At 38.3% G+C, this 16,149-nt stretch overlaps 1 long non-coding RNA gene across 1 annotated transcript; it reads right to left on the bottom strand.

Annotated features, from left to right (window-relative positions):
* Positions 1-1,885: 1,885 nt before the first annotated feature.
* LOC118698397 (uncharacterized) lies at positions 1,886-15,070 on the bottom strand. Its single transcript, XR_004981878.1, has 2 exons — positions 14,991-15,070; positions 1,886-3,692 (listed from the first exon to the last, which is right to left on the bottom strand). It is a non-coding gene; the product is annotated as an uncharacterized LOC118698397 (long non-coding RNA).
* Between the last annotated feature and the right edge of the window lie 1,079 nt (positions 15,071-16,149).

Genomic DNA, 16,149 nt, shown 5'->3' on the forward strand with positions numbered 1-16,149 from the left:
TGACTTTTCTGTTTTACAATCAGGCAATCAGATCAATCTTGCAGCATAAACCCCTCTATGTACTTTTAAAATGAAATGGCTGTGTTTGTTTAGTGCCAGGGTCTAGCTTGTTTAAGATCAACCAGCCTATAGCTCAAGGGCTCACTGAAGAGCAGTGCAGCACAGCAGCTCAGGAAGAGAGTAGCAAAAAAATTCCTGGATCTTAACAACTCTTTGATTAGTGTGGATACTAAACCACCTTGCATGTGAGTAACAACAACAAAAATACTCTTGCATATTTTGTGCAGCTGCTGGCAGGACTAGAAGGCTTCTAGTGAGCCTTTAGAAGTCCAGAAGTTTAGTCCTGCCCTCTCTCCTGCCCTGCCCTTGGCAGCCCACAGCAGGATGCCACTTTCTCTGATGGTGACACCCTGCTGCCCCAGAGCACCTGAGGACATCCCCCAGAGGTCAGGCCTGCACATATATCAGATCACTTTGCAGCTATTAGTCAGAAATTATAATTTCAGTTATCAGCTTAGGTCTTTGTCTCTGCAAAGTTCATTTGATGGTTTATGGTTTTAACAATCAATTGAACTGAATTCTTGTCAGTGCTATTCCCTAATACTTTTGCCTTTTGCGTTTGGAAGTTTATGTATGTTATTTTACCTGCACAATGTTCAATTTCTGCACAATTTTACTTTACAATACAAATCTAGTATTTTTAAAATAAATATTTTCTGAATGCTGTTCAGTCCAACATGTTTATCACTTACAAGAGCTAAAGTTGTGATCTGCAAAGAAAAGCTATTTGTTAATAAAAGTGCCTGAGATTTCTTAAACCTTTTTTATTGTTATAGCCCAATATCTTCATATACATGGCAGAGGAAAACAATTGCTGAGAATAATTTAAATTTGCTGGATATTGAAAAAGTTCGCTTTTAAAATAATTTTTAAAAGAGAAAGATCTTTCAGCTTTGAAAAGCAGCTGTAAAAAAATCTGCTCTCTGCCATGTTCCTGTACAAACACAGAATAAATATATCACAGTCTCAAACAGATTTGGGATTAATAAGAAATTAGAAGGTCAGAAAGCAAGGCATATACCTATGAAAAATCGCTCTTTAACACCTGGTTTCTGATTCAGGAATAACGAATTTAGGTTAGGATGCTGGAGCAGACCCACAAGGATAGCTGGAAGAGTCACTTCCAAGCATTTCATTTGGTCATCTTTCAGTGGAGGGCCTCAGATTCTGCCATCTTCAGTTGTGGCAAATGTGGAAACTTGAGTGAAAATTTCATCTCGCTGACCTAAGTTTGCAAAATGTCTGTACAAGATGTAGGATAAAAGGTACACAAGAAGTCTAAAGAATCAGCAAATTGATGCACCCAAAATTATCCAAAATAAAATTCTAGTTAAAAGCATGGTCTGAAACTCTTGTCCTCATGCATCAGTCCAAGAATGCTGCAGGGCATTTTTGTGCATCTTGCTTACTTCCCATAGAGATTTCCATTTTCATCCTCCAACATCCTTTAACAACACAGGAAGCATGAAAACTTTTTGTGACCCTTTCTCAAATGCTGACTAATTTGAACCCACATCTTTTACATCTCAAGAGAGACTAGTGTTACCAGGATCAGCCTTTTTCTGACAGACCTTAGAGCCAGCAGAGAAAAATTCCAGATCCCCAAATATAGAGCTTGAAGTAAATAGCCTGGGCAATGAGCTGTGAGGGGAAGCTCTGGGTCTGGTGGCTGGGACCACAGTCACACCTCTGCTGTCTCACACTGGTGCCCCCTCCAAGGCACAGGGAGAGACTCTCACCATGGAAGGCTGAGGATAGGAATGTTTTGCTGCAGCTGGAATCTAGTCTCATACCCCACAGAGAGATACAGGCACAGTGGCATTCATAGATGTCTAAATTAGGAATCAATTTGAAAAATCTAAGAGAATAGTCTAATATTTCCAGGACTAAGCAGGCAGGCAGATGCACAGATTTTTCTTTGAATATAACTCTTTAGGTAAGTAATCATGCAAAAAAAAAGTTTCAAAGCCTAAAATAAAGACAGCTGGTTTTCCAGGTCAGGTGTTTACTTTAAAAATGAAGTAAGTGTGATCTAAAACAATATAATTCAACAGGCTAAGAGACAAGACCTGTGTGGTATGCAGAGTATCACTGAGGTAAGGTTTTCTTCATCCTGAAAATTTTAATTTATGCTACACTATATGATGTCCATCTTCACCTGTGCTTATCATGAGCATAGATAGCAAAGCAAGCATATGTACTAAAGCTAAAAACCATTAGCATCCTAGGCTAAGTCAGTCTGGAATAACTAAGCCATAAGCATTTGATAGTTTTTACTACTTGTCTCAGCAGAAGTAAACGTTTAAATCTCTTGTATTTTGCAGAACTTGCTTGAATACATAACAAATGGGAAAAGCATTTTCTGCTCTCCTAGATGATTTCTCTGAACAATTTCCCCCTTAAGTTATCTTGAAAAGTTCTGTCTCTTATTGCAAAGAAATAAAAGGAAGAGATGAAGAAAAGAAAATAAATGAGAAGAGCATGGGAGCAAAGAATAAGAAGAGGAAGGAAGAGAGAGGGAGAGAGAGAGAGAGAGAGCTAACCTACAATCTGCAGTTCTGAGTCTCACCTTTCAAAACTGGTAATGATCCATGCACAAGACTGACAACTTCTCCTGACATTCTTCATGGATTTGAAAAGTTCAGTTTGCGTAATATAGAAAACCATGTGGTGGCTAGTTCTTTCTTTAGATGTTATTATAATGCATCAGAGGAGAAGGAAATGGATGGCATAGATAGTACTGTAATTTCTCCTGTTCTCACTGTGAAAGCAGATGGAGTTTTGCACCCATTAAGAACAATCCTTCAATTTCAATAAGCCTTTAACCCTTTTCTTAGTTACACTGCATATTTTCAGTGTAGCAACTATTGAATACATGGCTTAGGCAGTACCTCAAGGGTGACATTTTTGAACTCCACTCTTGAAATTCTTAGGTGTGGAATCCTCTTTATGTAATAGTGAAGTAAGATTAAAGCCTTATAACTAAAGCTGAACTGCCAGTGCCCTCTTGCAGCCACCTCCCTCCTTACTCTCAAGTTGTATTGCACTTACAGTATGATTTTACAGAACACAAAGAGAAAATAGGTTGTGTTATTCATTATGTTGACAAGGTCAATGAAGGTCACCATATGAAGCTGCCAGGAGCTTAGGAGTTTTCTGCTTCTGCTTCACAGCTGTGATTGGACTAAATCACAAGAAGTCTAAATCTCCTCCTAACTAATCCAAGATGGAAACTTCCATCTGCTCTTATTCCCGTTCAAAGGTGAAAAAGTACAGTAGTAGACAGATGAACTTGGTCCAGCCAAACAGGTTTTGTTTCTATAATGCTCCCTCAGCAAACTGGGTAGCAACCAAACACAGCTAAGTGTTAGTTGGACCCTAATCCAACCTCTTCCCATGGATTTTACTTTGCACTGTCACCCGGGAGCACAGCTCCTGGGATTGTTCTCCAGGTTCTCTTCTGACAGTAGATACCCATACAAGAAGCTTGCAGTCCAGGGAGGCATCCTCAACTTGGTTCAGTTTCTACAACTGTAGAATGTATATCCCATCAGCACATCTTGGGTCTTCTTCCTTGTCCACATCTGGGAAATGTGAAGCTATCTCTGATTGGAAGCCATTGAGCTGTTTTCCTGAAAAGTAAACAGTGTTAGAAGAAAAGCAAAAAAATACTAAAAGAAAACAATAGTACTAATTACAGCTAGCTACTATATTGTGTGGGGCCCTAGCAAAATTATGAGTGTTCTTTTAGGCTAACAAAGCAAATGAAAGTAAAAAACATTTTCAGAGACTGGTGACAGACAACATTAATGAATGGTTTGAGCTATGTAGATCAGAACTATAGAAAATCCCACTCATTTTACTTTTAAGAATAGCTGTGAGCCCTTGCAGTGTGATTACCCAAGGCTGTGAGCCACATCCTGCTGAAATCCATTTGTAAATAAAATTCATACATAAATAAAATCACATCACTTGATTATGGTTGCAAATTAAATAGAACTGTTTCCCAAGATACGTGCTCCCCTAGGATAAAATAATGACTTTCAGCAGGACCAAGCAATAAATTGCTAGCATTATATTGGCTTCTATCTTAATTGTGAAAGTAACTAAATATCAGTTGGAATGTGAAACTGGTTTGGGCATTTTTCCATATTTTCCTGAGTCTACTAATACCTCAAAGCATAGCAATAGCAAAATGTTTTGGTAGGTACTTATTAAGACAATAAATAGTCTTTGCAATTTTGATTATAGCCAAGATACTTGTTAATACAAGTAATGAACTTGTATTAACAATACTTGTAAATGCAAAAAGCGTGGCAAAATAATTAAACATTTTTAATTTGGTTAACATATTAGTATTTGCAGGTGATAATGTTGCTATTAACTTCAGGAGGTACTGCTCCAGCTGGAAAATAATCCCCAAAAAAAGGTAGTGAGAAAAGAGAACTCCATTCAGATGAATGCCAAGTTCATCTACTTGAGTTTCAGGAAAGAAGACTCTGGTAGCACGGGAAGTTGTATAATACAGATTCCAATCCATTACATATCATTTAATTTTTTCCACATAAAGTAGCCATGTCTCAGCTGGAACCAGAGGATGTGGTGACCAATTGATCAATGCTCCCTGTAATGGTTTATTTTGTGTCTGTGTTTAACATTTTAGCTGCCGTTCTGTCACTTATTCAGGCTTCAGCTCTCTAGACTGAAAGAACTAAGATGTTTCTGTAAGTTCCTGAGCATTATGCCAGTGGCCAGTCATGGATAGATCAGCACAGAGACAACTTATCCTTTACCCAGTAGATGAGTCTGACAAGTGTTACTGCTCATGTAATTATCTGTATATAGAAGCAGCATTTCCTTTGTGAAGTTCAGTATCCTAAGTTCCCAGATGCCCAGAAATATTGACAAAATTAGGTATGGAAAAGTCTTATATTCAAAAAGTTATGTATGTTTTAAGCAAATGTAAGTATTTATCTGACAGAGGAAAGTTTTCAGTGGGATATCTGCCTAGTGGGTTCTTCATCATTAGACAGTTTTCAATTTCTAAATCAGTTGAGTATTTTATAATAATTATTTTTTTAAATTTTGTTCATTTGTTTATGCTTTTCTGGACATTTTGCACCGTATTCACATCTCTTCTAAACCCAGGTGCCACAGAGGTGGAGGCCTTTTAGGGTTCAATCATATATAGGCAGGCATTCCTGATAAATCTAGATAAAGCCCCATCAGCTCTGAGTTCGGTAATCCACACTCCTTTTCTACATCCCAAAATGCAGTTTATGCCATTTTTTAATTCCTTTTGGTGAAGCATATTTCTCTGCTTATGAACCACTGCAGACTCTGGACTTTTTCAATCCTACTTGTGTCCAGGTAAGAAGTCCTTAACTTCATTAAGTTCATTTCATTGGAATCCTTCATGGGGAACCTTCAGAAAATCTTTATCCTCACCTAGTTCAACAAGGCCAAGAGCACAGTGCTGCTCCTGGATTGGAGCAAATCCCAATATCAATACAAACTGGGGGATGAATGGATTTAGAGTAACCTTGCTGACAAAGGGCAATGATTTCAAATGAAGGAGGGGAGACTTACATTGGATATAAGGAAGAAAGTCTTTATCAAGAGGGTGGTGGGGCACTGAAGCTGTGCAGAGAAGCTGTGGATGTCTCAGCCCTGAAAATTTTCAAGACCAGGTGGAGCTTTGATTGCATTTCAAAATATTTACTCAATTTAGCTACACAGTTTTGAATTCTAAATTTGTCTCCAAACAGACCACAACCCACAAAACATTTCTGTTACCTGTAGGTTTTATTATATCAGTCCCTTACATGTTATCTAAATCACTGATTAAACTAATGCTACAGGAATCCAGAACCAAAATTTTCTCAAAGATATATATCTACTAGATACATGCCTCCACTGTTTTTGGCAAATGACCCTTGTTTTTTTAAGCACAAATTTTGGACACACTATATATGTGTTCTACCTACACTATGTAACTTTCTTGTAGGTCTATCACTCTAAATTACTTAGGAGAATGCAGTGAAACAAAACCCTTACTAAACCTAAGATACATTACTTTTATTGCTTCTTAATTTACTAGACCAGTCTTGCTGCATAGTCAGAGAAGATGTTGCTTTTTCTGGCATGACTGGCTTTTGACAAACTAGTGTTGGCTGTTTCTTACCAAGTTATTATCAGCTAAATATTTAAAATTGGTTATTTGATTGCTAAAATAGCATTCTGTGTATCCAAGTGAGCCTGACACATTTGGTTGCTCATTATTTACTCATGTCAGACCTTGCTGTGTACTTTCTCACAAAGAAGTGATTATTCAGAAATTGTTTCATGTAAATTCCTGAAATATTCAAGAGCATGATTCAATAAATTATCTCTGGTCTGAGTCCATCATATCTGTTCAAATGTCCTTCACCTGTTCTTTTTATATTCTGGATTGCTTTCCATACCCTTTATAATTCCCATTTATTGAGCATTGGTTACAACTGACTTTTTAATGAAAATTTATACAGAAGTAAAAGGTCAGAAGTTTTTCTCTTCTTGGTGACATGCTGACTACATCTCTTACCCCGTAAACTATGGCCTAGACTTTATACTCCTTCAAATTTGTTTGTTAAACAATATTCTGTTGTCATCTTTTATGTTCTTTGCTACTAGAAATGCATTTTGAATACCGGCTGCAGAGGGCTCTGGAAAGACAAGAACCAATGAGCAAGTACCAGTAAGCAGTCCTAGTTCATGGCTCCTGCTCAGCTTGGTGTCCCTGTGTGTGCCAGGCAGCAGAAGCATGCACATTATCAGACAGCTAAACATTGGCACACTGTAATTGCAAAAGTCATGGGAGCTCAGATGTTGTACCCTTTATGAGTCTGTTCCACAAAGGTGCACAGAAGTGGAATGGATGTGATTTGCCACTAATTTTTTAATGCAGACAGAAGGTCCTTACATTCAATTAGCTGAGAAAATAGAAATTATTCTCCAGATTACTTTATGTTTAATGTTTTACATTAAGTTCAATGCTTTTGTTTTTACTTCAAATATGGCTGTCACATGGTATAAGCTATGGCTTTTCTTTACCTCATTTCTTTCTTAGTGGGCCACCCATGATAAAGAAATCTTGCTAAAATGGAAATAGAAGAAACCTTCTCAGTGTGAAGAGACACATTAAGGGGCTTTCTGGCACTTCATGTGTTTGTGCTTCAGGATGTACAACATTATGGAAATAACTATTCAGGAGCATGTTGGAAGTTCTTTAAACATCTGAGCATAAAATTAAAGCCATGTATGTAGGATATAATGGAGTAGCAGTTTTGTCTTTTCTTTCTGAGAAGCATCTGTATGTATCCAGTTTTTCTGACTTCATAGAACCTTGTTGAAGTGCCTCCAAGAAGCAAACAATGGCATCTAAAATATTTCAGGAAGCAATCATAGCACCATAATAAATACTAACCTATCTCAGGGGTAAAGGTCACTAAATCTATTAGGGCCATTGAGCTTTTCCTGCTGATATTTCCAATTCCTCTAACTGATTTCCTTATTATTTTTAAGATCGGTAATATAATTTGACCTTAAATTTATTAATGGTCTCTGCCACTAATTAGACTACAGGTAGCAGTTAGAAAAACACAAGATAGATAATACTAAATAATTATGCAAAGACTTTCTGCAGTTTCAGTTTTAATTGGCATTGCCTCAGCTAATTGCAGCTAAGTGAAGTTAATATGCAACATTACATATTCAGCTATAAATATATTTGTATCAGAGGCTTTCCATGGATCTATGAAAAAATAATAACTGATATTCATGGAGCAACATGAGAATCACCACTCAGGTCTCACTAGGAAAGGGATTGTGTATAGAATTTGAGTGTAGTGTCTAAGAGAGGACCATGAGCTAGGGGCATGGGCTTCTCTTCACTGTTTTTCTGCGGTTTCATTCTAACCAGTAGCTCAACTTGCATGTGCTTTTTTAAACAAATACTATTGAAGATATGGAATAAAAACACTCTCACAATCTTCTAGGCGATTGCTGACATTCAAAATAAGTTGCTCAATATTATCCAGGATAGAATGAGTAGTTTTATTGGAACAAGGTGAAAAAACAGAGAAAATGTGCTGAAATTTTCACCATATTCTTTTGTTAAAACTATGCATACTCAAGTTCAAGATGATGTCATAATGCCATCTATTTCCTAGTGTAGGAAATAGATGGCATAGTCAGTAGCAAAGTCAAATAAGGTTAATTGTTTCCTAGACTGAGAAATAGCTGTCGGTGAAGGAGCCTCTTCCTGAGATAGTAGAGTGCAGTGAAAATAAACATGATCCCTAGACCTCATGGTTTAAAGCTAAAGTTAAAGAAAACCTGGAACAGTTACAGAAAACATCAAATCCTTTTTACCATCTAAAGCAAGGAATCCTGTAAGCTTCCCTAATGGGTGGCTTTCTTCCCTTGCTCATTCAGTTTCCAGCTACTTTTTACAAAAACAATCTTCTGTTTTCTCACTTTCCTTTTATCCAGAAGGAAAAGTTCAAGCACATGCACAAAGAGGTGGCAATTGTCTGGAGAGACCTCAGGAGACTAGATTAGGTTTTGGCTGACCTTGCACAGATGTCCACAAAACAATAGGAATGTTCTATTGTACCAAATTGCCACATATGAATAAATCCCAAATTCCAATAACCCTAACTGCTTGGTCAATGTTGCTTTTCCTTTTCCAGCTGGCATCAGGGTAAATTCCACCCCCCTGCTCCCCGCACCCCCCAGGAGTGCTAGCATGCAGAGATGGAAAGAAAGAATTCTTACTTTTTAAAGACACTATCTTCTTGAAACACCCCTTGAAGATATAGCATTGACAGAACCTGGCCATTGTAAAAATAAACATCTAATAGGGTCACGTGCAGCAAACTAAGACAGATGTCTGTAAATAAATACAGTTTATTCACAGAATATAGCTTAATTTAATAGTCCTGGTTTTTGACAAATCACTGTCTTTTTAACAAAGGAAGAATTACTGCTCCCTGGGAATTTAAGACTGTGCTATTTGTTAGCCATTAAATACAAGAACTATTAATGTGACTTATAGAACTTAAAGCCTAATGGTGACTTCAACAATCTAATACAACAATCTGTCTTGTTGGCCCTTAAAGATTCTAGGCATATGAATTTTCCCTTTAATACATTTAACACCAATAACTCTTACCATCCATAGGCTGTATGCTGGTTGGAAAGATCATGGCTCTTTCATTGTCCTTTCTTCACCCAAGGGAAGATATCTAAAATGTGAGTTTTCCTGGGAAGGAATTAAAATGTTGTGGTAGGGCGCATTCTTGTTGTTATCCTAGTTTTTTGGTTTAAAGCTGGATGGGAAAAGTATCCTTTCACTTCATAAAAGGTAAGGGAAAAAAATAGTAGCTGCTGGCATTTATGGTAAGCAAATGACAGATGTGAAAATCTAATAATACGTCCCTAACAAGATGGAGAACTAAAGATATATTCACAGACAGCATCTACAGGAATCCTCTTCTGTAAAATTATGGCAATGAAAAATTGCCATAACAGAAATGCACATTAGCACTCCCTTTTTTCTGTTCTCTTTATCAAATACATATTCAGAAGTGAATTATTATTTATCTGGCTTTTAGACTGTAGAGAGCACAACAATTTTGCTATTTGTTTAGCACTGAATAAATGGGGGAAAATGTAAAATCGATATGTATCTTCAATACATATTGGTAAAATAATATGTTGGAATCAACTGCATACAAGTGTCTTTGAGAAGCAGCAGGATAGTATTGTCAAACTGCTTATCATTGTCTTGTTCCACTGTGCTGCTGGGTATTCTGGCTTGAAACCAGGACACCCTGTCCTTAAAATTACCAATGTGTAAGTGCTTTGCTGGGTAGTGGCCAGCGATACCAGGCAAGATAAAGTCCACTGAGCTTTTAATATTGCATTTGTATAGATAAAATTTACAGATAACATCTGTTGGATATACTCAAGAGTATCTTAATTTGTTCATCATATTTGGGAACCTGCCCAAGTGTTTTTCTTTCTTTCTGTCATAAATAGATTTACTCTGAACACCATGATATTTATTTATTTAAATTCCACCTGTCCTGTAGGGGATCCAACTACCTGACAGGACCAGGGCTTTAAAAATGACAAGCCTAAGTATCTGCAAAAAGATATATTCTCTTTCAGTAGTAGTGATGATATTTTTATGCTCCAAAACTTTTATGCTCTAAGATCTAACTTAGGGAGTTTTTGGGTTGTTTTCTGCTTTTCTTTATGATCTTGGAGAGTGCAATTACATAAATGAGAGGAAAAATGAAGTAATACTTTTTCAAAACTTATCTTAAAACTGTAAAATTATGCCAGAAGCAATTATTCTCTTGCTTTCCTTTTTCTTTGACTCCTATCCCTCATGTGTCTTTGTATTGTTTTTTTGGCTTGGCCAACCTCTGATCTGCTTACACGCTTCATGCAAACAATTCATGAAACCAAAATTAGTCTGAACTGATATTTAAATATTTAATGACCTGGATCCAGAGGCACACATGAATTTCTGCTACATAACCCCCAAAACAATACATTTCATGGTAGGGAGCTTGAGAGATAAATTTTAAATAAACAGGGAAGTTGGTTTAATATCATGGAATATCCTTGAAAAGGATGCTGTGGCACAGCCAAACTGGAGGTAAGGATGATACCAGAACTGCAATAGAAACCAATAGCTCTTGCACATTTAGTTTAAATTTTATAAATTTAAAAGTCAAGATTGCTTTTCTATTAGAAAAGTCCAAAAGACCATTAATGTTTGCCAAGGAGTATTTTCCTTACAATTGCATTAATACTTGTGATATGCCTTAAAGAAAAAAAATAATGCACACAGGCAACTGGGAAATCTTCTCCAAGTCCTGCTGAATGTCCATCAGCAGTGATGCATTAGGTGGGACAGCCTTCCTGCTCCCAGGCTTCCCCAGACTCCTAATGTGGCCTTGGAGAGATCCCTCAGCTTTTGCATAGGCAGGAGGAAATATTCTCCATGGGCTGCTCCCAATCAAACATAATAAACAAACAGATATGTGAGTACATGTTTAGACCATTGCAGTGACCATGCTCTGATGTTACAGAGGTCCACCTGAGCTTTCTATCACAAATAAATTAATCAAGAACAGCTCATCTATATAAAAATGTTATTCCTGCCATGCAGCCAGGAGCCATGCTGTCTGCAATAGAGTGATCAGTCAAATCAGTTCTGTTGAAAATTAAAACTGCCTGAAGGCAGCTTTATTTCATCTAAATAACTTTTTCACATCTTCATATAAAATGATGGAGAGAGACTTTAGGCATGCTACTAGTTTTAACTGAGTTTATTTAAAGCAGATTTGTAGCATCATTTGGACATTGGCCCCTTCTTTACATACACAAAATAAATAATTCATTTTCAAATCCAGAGCTGCTGCTTAAACGAAATTAAAATCTGAGTTTCACCAAGTTAAAGTACAGGCTTAAGTAGGAGCTGAGACATTTAAAATCCTGGTATTGAAATAGAGAGATACTTTTCTCTGCATGAAATTCTTTGCCCTACATTTTAGCCAGTTACAGTAGAGGTCTTTCAATTAATTCTCTTTTCTGGAGCTCCTATCTAGTTTCAAGGGAGAGAGAGAGATGCCCATAGAAGAAGATTCATTTGACTTAGCAGCTATCCTACAAAGCAGAGCTTCAGCTCTCTGAAATGACTTCTAGAGGCAAGGGAGAGACACCCACTAGAGGATGCTTCAGTCAAGATGTTTAACAGTAAAATAGCTAAAAGTTTAGCCTACTCCAAACTATTGCCTCAGGATATTTATCAAAAACATCCAAAAAACATCAGCTGATTAAACCTGGTGGCAAATGTCTGGGTTCTCCACAGCTGCTGGCAGGTGCAGAGGATGTCTGTGCAGTGCAGACCCCAACCCCTCAATACTATCAGACAGGGCTGTGGTCTGGGAGCAAAATTAGTAGCTGTAGACCTACTGGTTATTGTCTTCTCCATTTTATTGGAGAAGACAATAAAAGTTACTTAGTACTAAATTGCTCTAAATACTCTGCTTGGAATGTCACAGTGATACAGAGCTTATTACTGGGTCTTTATTATTCCCTTTTGGCAATTCCTTAAGTGCAATTTCTACCTTAAGATAAGTAGAAGAAGCAACTGACAGTCAGTAAACTATGGCAATTTTCGGGGAATCTATGACTCCTGAAGTAATCATTGTCAGCTAGTTTAAATTACAGAAATCTTTATGCTCTACTGCCCGTATCTGGATTTCTCAGGTTATGAGAAAAAAAAATAAATCAAGGCTATTTTCTCCTCTGCTCAGCAAAAGAACAGGAAAAATTATCCCTGTAGGTTAGGTTAAGACAAAAAAAAAAAAGAAAAGCAATAAAACAAAACCAAATTTCTCAAATTTTGTTCATATGAGAAAGACGTCAAAATCATAATTAATGATGTTAGAATCTTTTAGATACAGTCTCCAGGGCTGTGGAAAACAGAGATGTGTATGGCATCATACAACTCACACCAAGGTCTCAGCTTGCTCCAAACACTATCCTATCAACCCAGATTCACAAAGGCAGTCCAACTGAAGGAGTCCTAAAGTCATTACTGATTGTTCAGTGTTTCAAGTTACATGCTCTGAGAAATAAGTTTTAAACCCATAGCAGGGCTATAACATTCCTGGCACCATGAAGACAAGCTGGGATGACTCCTGTGACTTTCGTGTTGGAATGGAAGGATCCAGCTCTCTAGGAAAGACAGGTGGGGGTAATGAGTGGATGGAGCTGCCTTCTACATCAATTAACAGCTGGAGGGCCTCGAGCTCCACATGGGAATGGGAGAGTTGACTGAAAGTTTGTGAGTGAATATCAAAGGGAGAGCAGGGACAAGTGACACTGTAGGTGAGTCTGCTACAGGCTATAGTCTGCCTGACCAGGCAGGCTGAGTGGATGAGGACCTCCATGGACGGGTAGGAGTGGCCCCACATTCACAAGCCCTGGTGCCCATGGGGAACTTTAACAATAGTTCTTGAAGGAACAACACAGTGGGACATAACCAATCCTTTTCCAAGTGCTAAAGGAGCCTACAAGGAGAGGTGCTATGCTGGACCTTTTTCTCACCAACATGGAGGGAGGGGCTGGTGGAGAATGTGAAGATCAAGGGCAGCCTGGGCTGCAGAGACTGAAACAGCAGAAGACCATCCTAAGATACTCAGGAGAGCAGGGAGTTTGCCCAGTAAGCTCCCTACCCTGAATGGAGCATCCATGCTCCATCCAGGGTAGCATGGGTGTCAAAAGCAACAAGAAAACTTCTATAGGCACATTGGTGATTAAGTGAAGACTAGGGAAAATAAAGGTCCTGTCCAGAAGGAAATGGGAAACTGATTTACCTGGGATACAGAAAAAGCTGAAGAACTCAAAGTTTTTGCTTCAATCCTCACTAGCAAATGCTCCATCCATGCTGCCCAAGTCACAGAAGGTAAAAGCAGAGACTGGGAAATTGAAGAACTTTCTACTGTGTAAGATGAAATCATCTAAGAATCTGAAGGCATGCAAGTCCATGATACGTGGGGAGATGCATCCATGAGTTCTGAGGGAACAGGCAGAGAAGGTGGCTAAGATACCACCCATTATACTTGAGAAGTTGTGGCACTTCAGTATAGAAAGAGGGTTTATGTGAAAGATGGAGAGAAACGTTTTACCAAGGTCTGTAATAACGGGATAAGGGGAAACAGTTTTATCTGAAGGAGGTAGATTTGGATTGAACATAAGGAAGAAATTGTTCACTGTGAGGATGATGAGACACTGCACCAGGCTGCCAGGAGAAGTTGTGCATGTCCCACCCCTGGAAGTATTCAAAACCAGTTTGGATGGGGACCAGGCCAACCTGATCTAGTGGGTGGCATCCCTGCCCACAGCAGGGGGATTGGAACTACATGACCTTTAGTTTGCCTTCCAATTCAAACCATTCTGTGATTCTACGAAAATGAGCCCATCAAATGACATTTATAAAAATTAAAAATAAATGTTTGAAATATTTTTTGATTCTGTCATCTGACTTAATTGTATTCTGTAATACTCTTCCAGCAATTTATTTAGCTATAAGCATAAACTATGAACCTGCTCACTAAAGAGCTCTTAATAAGTGCAAGTGACAGAAAGATACAAAGACTGAGATTAGCTGACCAGTTCTTTTCGCTGCAGAACACATAATTCTAATTTTAAGTCGTAAGTGATTTGTTTTTCCTTCACAATTTATTTTTAATCCCATCTCTTTCAGCTTGATCTGTACAGATATAAAACAAGGCAGATGCATGAGCTTCCTCCTTATTATTCCTTAGCATTCCATTTGAATATTTACTAGTAGAGAAAGTAAGAGCCAACAATGAAATTTCAATGCAGGATTTCACAGCACTCCTTTGGAAAGATGATTAATAATGGTTGTCAAAAGTACAGGATATGAATCAGCCTCTCTGTCCTAATGATTGGCTCTGTGAGAAAAAGAAAAAATCATCATACCAGGGGAAAAAAGGTATTTATAAAGTGATTTAAAGCAATCTACTTGCTGATTTACTTAGCTAGGTAATCACTACAGCTTTGGTCTAGGGAAAGAAAGATTTCTGGCCCAGTTTAAAAATGTGAATTGGTATCTCAGAACACAACTTCTAAGCAGAAAAAAAAGATTTTGTCTTTGATTTATCTTAGATCAATAGTGAATCTCTAACGAAATACTGCAAAATAGGTATTACTGTGCATACTGTGATACAGCAATTTGTGCTTGCTTTTCCTTTGGTAATAGGTCTTATCTAGAAAAAAAGTAGGGATGAACATATTCAATTAGCTTTCTATAATACAGTGTCGTTATTTAATTCTCCTACCTTTTTATCCATGGACGTTTTCCCAGTCATTTTTAGTTACTGCCTCCTGTGGGCTTGTGTAGCAGACATGCTGACTCCTTAATTAAAATTGCATGCCAGGAAGTAAGTAACTGCCAGCTGAATGCTTGCCTCCTACTGCTGCATTCTGTCAGCTCAGGGATGGCTTGCTTTCTCCTCCCTCCTTATTATTTTTTTAAGAAAATGCCAGTTTCTGTTTCTGAAAGTAAATTTGGGGAAGTCTTTGAAATGCACTTAACCTAGTGTTCAAATCTAGAAAATATTGTTATTTTTTGTATAGAAGAAAAACACAGGTACATTAGAAGGATGAAGTCAGTTTGATAAGTCTGACTACCCCAAAGACTGTGCAATTAAAAACATTGATGGACAAATCAGAGTGGCTTATGCTGTTCCCATCTGAGGACATACCTGCAGAACACTCCTGGAATTAAGCAACAGCTTTCTTCAGACATGTCTCTGTTTTCCTGGAGGTGAAGTCCCATTCATGGAGGAATGAGAACACTGGACACCTGCCTGAAGCTCCCCGGGCTTTGAGAAGACATGCAGGACAGCAGTTGGTCTTCAAGAGCACACAGGTGGGGGATGCACATCTCTGCAAGGCAAAGAGGCTCCCACACCATCCATGCCGCTGCTGCCCAGGACCAAAGGGCTGTGGCCAGCACTCTTCTGGAGACTGGTGCTGCTTCTCTGTGCTTGTGCACTGAGCTCTGTCTGGAACCTTTCCCTCTGGAGACCAATCACACTACCTTTGCTCTCAGCCAAGTGAGAGCAGAGTGTTGAAGGCCACTTCTAGGGTTGAAATGTTGAAGTCAGAATCATTAGGGTCCACACCATTTATTGATTTTCACCATTGCTTCCCATGACATCAGCCTCAGGTAGTTTCTGATTTTGCTCCTAGGAGATTACAGAGGCCTTCTCCTAAAGAGGGGGAAATTTAAAAAACTTTGGCCCAAGTTCCTCCTATCCCTCTTGTTGTACCTTTTGTACATTCCTCACCCTGTCAAAATAAACTCACAGTTCCAAAGCTTTCCACATATCTGCAGAGAGCTGAAACAGGCCGGTTTGTTTGCCCTGATAACTGGAATCCACTTTTATGTTTGCTGCCAGAGACCCCCAGGTAACTTCTCCTCTACCAGCTCCC

The sequence above is a fragment of the Molothrus ater genome, chromosome 5 (genome assembly GCF_012460135.2).
Source record: "Molothrus ater isolate BHLD 08-10-18 breed brown headed cowbird chromosome 5, BPBGC_Mater_1.1, whole genome shotgun sequence".
In the NCBI taxonomy this organism is placed as follows: domain Eukaryota; kingdom Metazoa; phylum Chordata; class Aves; order Passeriformes; family Icteridae; genus Molothrus; species Molothrus ater.